Consider the following 11,661-nt stretch of genomic DNA (forward strand, 5'->3'; position numbering starts at 1 on the left):
CGTTAATCAATTCATGGTAATTACCATTATTTATCATGTTAATTATCATTCTATTATTTTGTTAACATTATTAAGGACAAGTGGTAGAAAATGAATTATTAATCTACTTGTTCATTTACAGTTAATATATGCTTACTTTCTCTTTCAACATGTTCTATCTATACTTTTGTTCAAATGTAATAATCACTTATTCTTCTCTTGTTAGATACTGTACATTAGTTTTGGATGATACCACAAATTTGGGTATTGATCCGATACCGAGTCATTACAGGATCATACTTTGGTCAATTTTCATATTTGGTCATTTGTCCAGGAACAGATTTCCTGAGTTTATGAACGAAATATACATTTTTTAAAACCAAAGAAGATTTTGTGATACTAAAAAATATAGTAGTGTCAACTAGATACGCTATTGTACTTTGTATCATTACAGTGGATGTTAGGTGTAGATCCACCAATGGCGTTTGTTTATATAGTAGCGTCCTAGAAGACTTGGTGCTGCTGGGAATTCTGGGAATTTGTTCTGTAGTGTTTATGTTGTGTTGCGGTGCAAATATTCTCCCAAAATGTGTTTGTCATTGTTGTTTAGTACGGTTTCAGTATATGGCACATATTTATGACAGTGTTGGCGTTGTTCATACGGCCACCCTAAGTGTGACATGTGTGGCTTCTGACTAAGTATGCCTTCATTCACATGTCATAAGTGTGTTCAAAGTTAATATAATCGACTTAATGGTTAATGATTGGACACAATGAAATCTTGTGTTGACAATTTAGGCAAGTTTTACTCATCCATTATTATGGTCCCAATGAGTGTAACATGTATCAACAGGGTTGATACTTGAACCTTACAGGGTTGATACTTGAAATGATCGTACTTGAAGGATTAGTAATATCGTAGTTACCACACTGCGGTCAGACATTAGCCGCTAGCTAGCTAGCCATGTCTTAAAGAACCGCTTCCTGACGGTACCCTTTAGAGGCGGTATAGTACCGAATAGGAATCATTAGTATCGCGGTACTATACTAATACTGGTCTACCGTACAACCCTACAATGTTTCTTCAATGTTGATTTGACAATTGAAATTTGGTTATTTCCCAACCAACATTGTGGATCTAACGTTAGACATCAACATTGTCTCAAGTTAGTAATCTAGTTCCGAACACCATAGCTGTGCTGCTTGCGGGTTCAATACCTGCCGATTGGAGACGTCCAGGGCCAGTCCGAAAGGGGAGTTAACAGCTCGCCGGTTTAGATAGCGGTTCATGGCAGTTCTCAAAGCACTGTTAACATTTTCCAACGATACTCAAAGCCTTTCTCGAAGACCGGTGCGGTTGTTCCACGGTATTCCCTGAAAGGCGGCGCATTGACCGTAGTACCTCTGTGTAAATCCTTGACGAGACCATGATACCTCAGTGTAGTTACCGTGTTTACGTGGTAAGGGTCCAGTAGGACAACGATTAGGTAGGTAGGTAAGTCTTTATTGTCATTGCACTAGGAGAAGTACAACAAAACGTTTTTAGCACAAACCTGTTCAAGATTAGACAAACAAACAGTTGTACAGGGTTACAGAACAGGAACGCTGATGGGTCGCCACAAAGCGCCCAGTAAAAGATGAGAAAAAGGTCAACGCTGGGGGAGGATGACTAAGGGGGCCCAGTCTGGAGTGGGGGAAAAAAAACTCCATCGCAAATCACATATTACAACATACATCTCGAGACTTGCAACAGAAGGGTTGGGGTGTGGGGGCTACGGTCGCAGGCTGCAGCTCTTCAGGCACTGCCCAGTTGTCCATCACCCTTAAGGGATTCGCGTCAAGGGCGTTGGATGGAGGGTGGGGAATGTCTGTGTAGCGTATATTTTTTGTGGATGCAGTGTGTGTGTAAGCCTGCCGCGTGTCTCCGTTCCGTGTCGTGCAACCGCTAGTCTGCCAAAAGTCAACAAGGTGTGTGTCCAGGAGAGTCAAGAAGGGATTTTGTTGCGTCTTCGCCGCATTGTCCTTCGGGAGAGTCTCGAAGCCAGGGAAGCAATCTTAGTTAGAATGTTTTGATTGCGAGTGAAAATTAAATTTGCTTTTCAATCTAAATTGTCTATGACTGATCCTCAAATTCATCCTGCGGGGCAGACAGTCCGATGTTATCCAAATCACAAGAGTGTCCACAGTTCTTCCCGCATCCTCCAATCGTTTGTGGGAGATTAGCAGTTCTTTACCCGGTGAAAGGCGTTTTGAACAAGGTCTATTTCAAATCGCCGAGGCCGCCTCAAAAAGGTCAACGTATTTTATCTTTTTGGGACGGCTTCCTGCGGTTATCAGGATTCATGGCGAATGAGTGAGTAACCAATATGAACCGCTATCGAACAGATACAGTCGTGGTCAAAAGTTTACATACACTTGTAAAGAACATAATGTCATGGCTGTCTTGAGTTTCCAATCATCTCTACAACTCTTATTTTTTTGTGATAGAGTGATTGGAGCACATACTTGTTGGTCACAAATAAACATTCATGAAATTTGGGGCTTCACGGTGGCAGAGGGGTTAGTGCGTCTGCCTCACAATACGAAGGTCCTGCAGTCCTGGGTTCAAATCCAGACTCGGGATCTTTCTGTGTGGAGTTTGCATGTTCTCCCCGTGAATGCGTGGGTTCCCTCCGGGTACTCCGGCTTCCTCCCACTTCCAAAGACATGCACCTGGGGAACTCATCTGTACTACTCTAGCCTTTAAATAGACTCCCTTTTTAGACCAGTTGATCTGCCGTTTCTTTTCTTTTTCTTCTATGTCCCACTCTCCTTTGTGGAGGGAGTCCGGTCCGATCCGGTGGCCATGTACTGCTCGCCTGTGTATCGGCTGGGGACATCTCTGTGCTGCTGATCAGCCTCCGCTTGGGATGGTTTCCTGCTGGCTCCGCTGTGAACGGGACTCTCGCTGCTGTGTTGGATCCGCTTTGGACTGGACTCTCGCGACTGTGTTGGATCCATTATGGATTGATCTTTCACAGTATCATGTTCTCATATGTTCTCATAGTCATCAGTATCATCAGTATGTGGTTTGTGCAGCCCTTTGAGACACTAGTGATTTAGGGCTATATAAGTAAACATTGATTGATTGATTGATTGATAGGTTGATTGGCAACACTAAATGGTCCCTAGTGTGTGAATGTTGTCTGTCTATATGTGTTGGCCCTGCGATGAGTTGGCGACTTGTCCAGAGTGTACCCTGCCTTCCGCCAGATTGTAGCTGATATAGGCGCCAGCGCCCCCCGCGACCTCAAAAAAGGGAACAAGCGGTAGAAAATGGATGGATGGATGGAAATTTGGTTCTTTAATGAATTTATTATGGGTCTACTGAAAATGTGAGCAAATCTGCTGGGTCAAAAGTAAACATACAGCAATGTTAATATTTGGTTACAAGTTTCACTGTAATAAGGCAATTTTGGTAGCCATCCACAAGCTTCTGGTTGAATTTTTGACCACTCCTCTTGACAAAATTGGTGCAGTTCAGCTAAATTTCTTGGTTTTCTGTCATGGACTTGTTTCTTCAGCATTGTCCACACGTTTAAGTCCGGACTTTGGAAAGGCCATTATAAAACCTTAATTCTAGCCTGATTTAGCCATTCCTTTACCACTTTTGACATCTGTTTGGGGTCATTGTCCTGTTGGAACACCCAACTGTGCCCAAGACCCGACCTCCGGGCTGCTGATTTTAGGTTGTCCTGAAGAATTTGGAGGTAATCCTCTTTTTATCCCGGCAAGAAATCTGCGTTCAAAAGACTCGGGCTTATTAGTGATTCCTAAAGCCCAAAAAAAGTCTGCGAGCTATAGAGCGTTTTCCGTTCGGGCTCCAGTACTCTGGAATGCCCTCCCGGTAACAGTTCGAGATGATACCTCAGTAGCAGCATTTAAGTTTCACCTAACAACTCATTTGTATACTCTAGCCTTTAAATAAACCTCGTTTTTAGACCAGTTGATCTGCCACTTCTTTCCTTTTTCTCCTCTGTCCCCCCCTCCCTTGTGGAGGGGGTCCGGTCCGATGACCATGGATGAAGTACTGGCTGTCCAGAGTCGGGACCCAGGATGGACCGCTCGCCTGTGTATCGGTTGGGGACATCTCTACGCTGCTGATCCGACTCCGCTTGGGATGGTTTCCTGTGGACGGGACTCTCGCTGCTGTCTTGGATCCGCTTTGAACTGAACTCTCGCGGCTGTGTTAGAGCCACTATGGAATTGAACTTTCACAGTATCATGTCAGACCCGCTCGACATCCATTGCTTTCGGTCCCCTAGAGGGGGGGGTTGACCACATTTGAGGTCCTCTCCAAGGTTCTCATAGTCATCATTGTCACTGGCGTCCCACTGGGTGTGAGTTTTCCTTGCCCTTATGTGGGTTCTTCCGAGGATGTCGTGGTCGTAGTGGTTTGTACAGTCCTTTGAGACATTTGTGATTTAGGGCTATATAAATAAACATTGATTGATTGATTATCATTGTCCCATTTACTCTCTGTAAAGCACCAGTTCCATCGGCAACAAAACAGGCCCAGAGCATTATTAATACCACCACCATGCTTGACGGTGGGTATGGTGTTCCTGGGATTAAAGGCCTCACCTTTTCTCCTCCAAACACATTGCTGGGTATTGTGGCCAAACAGTTCCATTTTTGTTTCATCTGACCACAGAACTTTCCTCCAGAAAGTCTTATCTTTGTCCATGTGATGTCAGACATGTAACCAAATATTAACATTGCTGTATGTATACTTTTGACTCCGCAGATTTGGTCTCATTTTCAGTAGACCCATAATAAATTCATTAAAGAACCAAACTTCATGAATGTTTTTTGTGACCAACAAGTATGTGCTCCAATCACAAAAAAATAAGAGTTGAAGAAATGATTGGAAACTCAAGACAGCCATGACATTATGTTCTTGACAAGTGTATGTAAACTTTTGTCTATGACTGTAAATTGTCGTGTTAAATCAGGAAAGCCGAAAGATACCAACCAACCTTTTCACAGTTGCTATTTAGGGAAGGTTTCCTAAAGAACCGATGTCACGTTGTCTATTGCCAGCAAGGCGTCGGGATGCTTTCTCACACTCCAAGGGAGCGTTCGTCTTTGACATTGTGACATGAAGTCTCTTAATTTGACGATGCTCTCATAGCGCCCGAGAGGAAAAGGAGAAAAAAAGAAAAAAAAGCAGCCTGCGCTAGTTTCTCGGCTATCCCCGTGGCTCGGGTGACCTCTGCTTGGGCACAGAGCCTCACTTTTAATTGTGTCTGGAGGAAGTGAGCTGTCTCAGGACAATGAGGGCTTCAGTTTGGGAGCCGTGGGGCGTCCGAGCGGCGCTGCAACGCAATCCACTCACTGCGGTTTGACCAAAGTGACATTTTGGACTCCGTCTCATAACATACTGTACACTCACGGGCTGCAACAGAGCTGCGTTTGCACTGAGCAACTTCTTGACGCCCGCAAAACTTGGTTTCGGAGGCTCGGATGTCTCAACTTGGTTAGGAGACTCTGATGTCTCAACTTGGTTAGGAGACTCGGATGTATAAACTTGGTCCGGAGACTCTGATGTCTCAACTTGGTCCGGAGACTCTGATGTCTCAACTTGTTCCGGAGACTCGGATGTCTCAACTTGTTCCGGAGACTCGGATGTATAAACTTGGTCCGGAGACTCTGATGTCTCAACTTGTTCCGGAGACTTGGTTGTCTCAACTTGGTTCGGAGACTCTGATGTCTCAACTTGTTCCGGAGACTTTGATGTATAAACTTGGTCCGGAGACTCTGATGTCTCAACTTGTTCCGGAGACTCGGTTGTCTCAACTTGGTCCGGAGACTCTGATGTCTCAACTTGTTCCGGAGACTCGGTTGTCTCAACTTGGTTCGGAGACTCTGATGTCTCAACTTGTTCCGGAGACTCTGATGTCTCAACTTGGTTAGGAGACTCTGATGTCTCAACTTGTTCCGGAGACTCGGATGTCTCAACTTGGTCCGGAGACTCTGATGTCTCAACTTGTTCCGGAGACTCTGTTGTCTCAACTTGGTTCGGAGACTCTGATGTCTCAACTTGTTCCGGAGATTCGGATGTATAAACTTGGTCCGGAGACTCTGATGTCTCAACTTGTTCCGGAGACTCGGATGTCTCAACTTGGTCCGGAGACTCTGATGTCTCAACTTGTTCCGGAGACTCTGTTGTCTCAACTTGGTTCGGAGACTCTGATGTCTCAACTTGTTCCGGAGACTCGGATGTATAAACTTGGTCCGGAGACTCTGATGTCTCAACTTGTTCCGGAGACTCGGTTGTCTCAACTTGGTCCGGAGACTCTGATGTCTCAACTTGTTCCGGAGACTCGGTTGTCCCAACTTGGTTCGGAGACTCTGATGTCTCAACTTGTTCCGGAGACTCTGATGTCTCAACTTGTTCCGGAGACTCGGATGTATAAACTTGGTCCGGAGACTCTGATGTCTCAACTTGTTCCGGAGACTCGGATGTATAAACTTGGTCCGGAGACTCTGATGTCTCAACTTCTTCCGGAGACTCGGTTGTCTTAACTTGGTCCGGAGACTCTGATGTCTCAACTTGTTCCGGAGACTCTGTTGTCTCAACTTGGTTCGGAGACTCTGATGTCTCAACTTGTTCCGGAGACTCGGATGTCCCAACTTGGTCCAGAGACTCTGATGTCTCAACTTGTTCCGGAGACTTGGATGTCTCAACTTGGTCCGGAGACTCTGATTTCTCAACTTGTTCCGGAGACTCGATTGTCTCAACTTGGTTCGGAGACTTTGATGTCTCAACTTTGTCCGGAGACTCTGATGTCTCAACTTGTTCCGGAGACTCGATTGTACAACTTGGTTCGGAGACTTGGGTGTCCCAACTTTGTCCGGAGACTCGGATGTCTCAACTTGGTCCGGAAAATCGGATGTTTAAACTTGGTCCGGAGACTCTGATGTCTCAACTTAGTTCGGAGACTCGGATGTCTCAATAATAATAATAATAATGGATTAGATTTATATCGCGCTTTTCTATTGTTAGATACTCAAAGCGCTCACAGAGAAGTGGGAACCCATCATTCATTCACACCTGGTGGTGGTAAGCTACATCAGTAGCCACAGCTGCCCTGGGGTGGACTGACGGAAGCGTGGCTGCCAGTTTGCGCCTACAGCCCCTCTGACCACCACCAATCATTCATTCATCATTCATTCACCAGTGTGAGCGGCACCGGGGGCGGGGGTGAAGTGTCCTGCCCAAGGACACAACGGCAGCGATTTGGATGGTAATAGATGGGAAGCGAACCTGCAACCCTCAGGATTCTGGCACGGCTGCTCTACCCACTACGCCATGCCGCCCCTAACTTGGCCCGGAGACTCGGATGTCTCAACTTGTTCCGGAGATTCGGATGTCTCAACTTGGTTCGGAGATTCGGATGTCTCAACTTGGTTCGGAGATTCGGATGTCTCAACTTGGTTTGGAGACTCGGATGTATCAACTTGGTCTGGAGACTCGGATGTCTCAACTTGGTCTGGAGACTCTGATGTCTCAACTTTGTCCGGAGACTCGGATATCTCAACTTGGTCTGGAGACTCTAATGTCTCAACTTGGTCTGGAGACCCGGATGTCTCAACTTGGTCTGGAGACTCGGATGTCTCAACTTGGTCTGGAGACTCGGGTGTCTCAACTTGGTCTGGAGACTCGGATGTCTCAACTTGGTCTGGAGACTCGGATGTCTCAACTTGGTCTGGAGACTCGGAGGTCTCAACTTGGTCCGGAGACTCAGATGTCTTAACTTGTTCCGGAGTGTAACTCCCTCCACATAGCACTGACACAATGGCTTTCTTGAACTGATTTATTGAAGGCTTTCTTTCCCTTCAATTCACCGTGAAAACTGTTAATAAAATAAAGCACGTTGCAAACGTAAAAATAACATGCACAGCATGTGGCTCAAACATTTACCGAAGTAAAATACAAACAGAAATGACAAATACCTCGTTGGCCTGCATGCTTCTTTTAGGAGGAAATTGTGATCTTCTGGCTGTCATAGCCCAAACGCTGAAAGTCCTTGTGACACTTTTTAGTCCTTGTAACCATCAGTCGCTCTCTTTATCCCTTCTCATTGCATCAAACAGATGTTCCTCATACCCGGAAGTAGCTTCCTTATATCCGTTCACAGACCAATCGAGACACTTCAAAACAAACACATGCCCACAAACCCAACAAAAAGGCATGAAATTACATTTTTAACCATAGTAACTTAAATAAAGCTTTCTTATGAACTTTTATACATTTTGATTTAAATTCCCTTTTATGAACTTAACTTATTCTGTTTTTAGAGAAATAAAACAAATTATAATAATTACTAGTAGCAACAGTTACACGGAGACACGGATGTCTCAACTTGGTCCGGAGACTCGGATGTCTCAACTTGGTCCGGAGACTCGGATGCCTCAACTTGGTTCGGAGACTCGGATGTCTCAACTTGGTCCGGAGACTCGGATGCCTCAACTTGGTTCGGAGACTCGGATGTCTCAACTTGGTCCGGAGACTCGGATGTCTCAACTTGTTTCGGAGACTCGGATGTCTCAACTTGGTCCGGAGACTCGGATGTCTCAAATTGTTTTGGAGACTCGGATGTCTCAACTTGGTCCGGAGACTGATGTCTCAACTTGGTACGGCGACTCGGATGTCTCAACTTGGTCTGGAGACTCGGATGTCTCAACTTGTTTTGGAGACTCGGATGTCTCAGCTTGGTCTGGAGACTCGGATGTCTCAACTTGTTTCGGAGACTCGGATGTCTCAACTTGGTCCGGAGACTCGGATGTCTCAACTTGGTCCGGAGACTCGGATGTCTCAAATTGTTTTGGAGACTCGGATGTCTCAACTTGGTCCGGAGACTGATGTCTCAACTTGGTACGGCGACTCGGATGTCTCAACTTGGTCTGGAGACTCGGATGTCTCAACTTGTTTTGGAGACTCGGATGTCTCAGCTTGGTCTGGAGACTCGGATGTCTCAACTTGTTTCGGAGACTCGGATGTCTCAACTTGGTCCGGAGACTCGGTTGTCTAAACTTGGTTCGGAGACTTGGATGTTTCAACTTGGTCCGGAGACTCGGTTGTCTAAACTTGGTTCGGAGACTCGGATGTCTCAACTTGGTCCGGAGACTCGGATGTCTCAACTTGTTTCGGAGACTCGGATGTCTCAACTTGGTCCGGAGACTCGGATGTCTCAACTTGTTTTGGAGACTCGGATGTCTCAACTTGGTCCGGAGACTGATGTCTCAACTTGGTACGGCGACTCGGTTGTCTCAACTTGGTCTGGAGACTCGGATGTCTCAACTTGTTTTGGAGACTCGGATGTCTCAGCTTGGTCTGGAGACTCGGATGTCTCAGCTTGGTCTGGAGACTCGGATGTCTCAACTTGTTTTGGAGACTCGGATGTCTCAACTTGTTTCGGAGACTCGGATGTCTCAACTTGGTCCGGAGACTCGGTTGTCTAAACTTGGTTCGGAGACTTGGATGTTTCAACTTGGTCCGGAGACTCTGATGTCTCAACTTGGCTCGGAAGCTCGGATGTCTCAACTTGGTTCGGAAGCTCGGATGTCTCAACTTGATTTGGAGACTCGGATGTCTCAACTCTAAAGATGTTTGAAAACTCTGAAGGAAAAGTATCACTTCTTTTACAGCTGAGCTCTCCCAGCTGCTGTCTTCTTGTTGAAAGTTCAAGACTGCAAGAGGATGCCAATAAACCAGACAAAAACATTGAACCACCTTTTTCTTTAATGCAAAAAAAATATCATTAATTATGCATTCTAAAAAAAACACAAGATCTTAAAGGTCCCATATTATACTATTTTGATAGGTGTGGTCCCACAAAGTGTAGTCTTGATGCTACCATTTTAACCCTTTAAATGTGCTTTTTGTATGCAGGGCCGAGGGCCGGATCAGGCCCGCGGGATGACTTTGCTAAATATGAAAATTAACCTGAAATTTTTCAATGAAAGAAACAGCTGTTTGTCGGAAGTCGGAAGTTAGTGTATTAGTACGGAAAAACGTGGATTGTACGTGGTTTTTACGTTATCTTAGATTTTTGTCAAGTCGAGAGAGAGCATTCCTTTGGTTTTTTTGGCAGTTGTTAGATAGCTAGATAGATAGTACTTTGTTACCAAATTGTATGGACGTTTTATGCTGAAATCCGCGACATTTGTCAAGTATTTTCCAATTTGAGATATTGCCATGACAACCAGCATCCTCCGAAGTGGACATTTTATATGCCTGGCAGTTGTTACCAGTTTATACGGACCTTTGGTACTAAAATCTGAAAAATTGGCAAATAGATTACAAATTTTGCAGGTGTCGGAAGTTAGCGTATAGTACAGAGAAACATGGATCGTACGTGGTTTTTTACGTAATCTTACATTTTTCTCAAGCCGAGCGAGAGCGTTCCTTGGGGTTTTTTTGGTACTTGTGACCAGTCTATACGGACCTTTGGTACTAAAATCTGTAAATTTGGCAGATAAATTACAAATTTTGCAGGTGTCAGAAGTTAGCGTATTAGTACAGAGAAACATCGATCCTATGTGGTTTTTACGTGTTTTTTTACGTAATCCTACATTTTTCTCAAGCCGAGCGAGAGCGTTCCTTGGGTTTTTTTTGGTACTTCTTACCAGTTTATACGCACCTTTGGTACTAAAATCTGCAAAATTGGCAGATAAATTACAAATTTTGCAGGTGTCGGAAGTTAGCGTATTAGTACAGAGAAACATGGATCATACATGGTTTTTACGTAATCTTACATTTTTCTCAAACCGAGCGAGAGCGTTCCTTGGGTTTTTTTTGGTACTTGTTACCAGTTTATACGGACCTTTGGTACTAAAATCTGCTAAATTGGCAGATAGATTAAAAATTTTGCAGTTGTCGGAAGTTAGCGTATTAGTACAGGGAAACATGGATCATACGTGGTTTTTACGTAATCTTACATATTTCTCAAGCCGAGCGAGAGCGTTCCTTGGGTTTTTTTTTACCGTTTTATGCTGAAATCCGCAACATTTGTAAGCATTTTCCAATTTGGGATATTATCATAACAACCAGCATCTAACGCAGCGGACATTTTTTTTGTTAGTCAATTTCTTTTGTGGAAAAAAAAATTGCCATCTTCAGAAAAACATAAATGTCCATTGTCACAAAGCCCATAAATCTTACTGTTAGAACGTCATCAAGTGCAATACAACCCTTTGAGTGCAATACTTCCGACACTGATTAAAAAGGGGTAGAAAAGCGCTATACAAGTACAAACATTTACCATTTTTACTGATTGTTATTTATTGCTTCGGTACTCTTATCTTGTTCTGTATGTTGTACAGTATTTTGTAGTTCTATAGCAAGGGTGCCCACACTTTTTCTGCAGGCGAGCTACTTTTCAATTGACCAACTCGAGGGGATCTACCTCATTTATATATATCATTTATATTTATTTATTTATGAAAGAGACATTTTTGTAAACAAGTTAAATGTGTTTAATGATAATACAAGCATGTGTAACACATATAGATGTCTTTCTTTCATGAAGACAAGAATATAAGTTGGTGTATTACCTGATTCTGATGACTTGCATTGATTGGAATCAGACAGTAATGATGATAACGCCCACATTTTCAAATGGAGGAGAAAAAAAG

Source organism: Nerophis ophidion, linkage group LG08, assembly GCF_033978795.1.
Source record: "Nerophis ophidion isolate RoL-2023_Sa linkage group LG08, RoL_Noph_v1.0, whole genome shotgun sequence".
Taxonomy (NCBI): domain Eukaryota; kingdom Metazoa; phylum Chordata; class Actinopteri; order Syngnathiformes; family Syngnathidae; genus Nerophis; species Nerophis ophidion.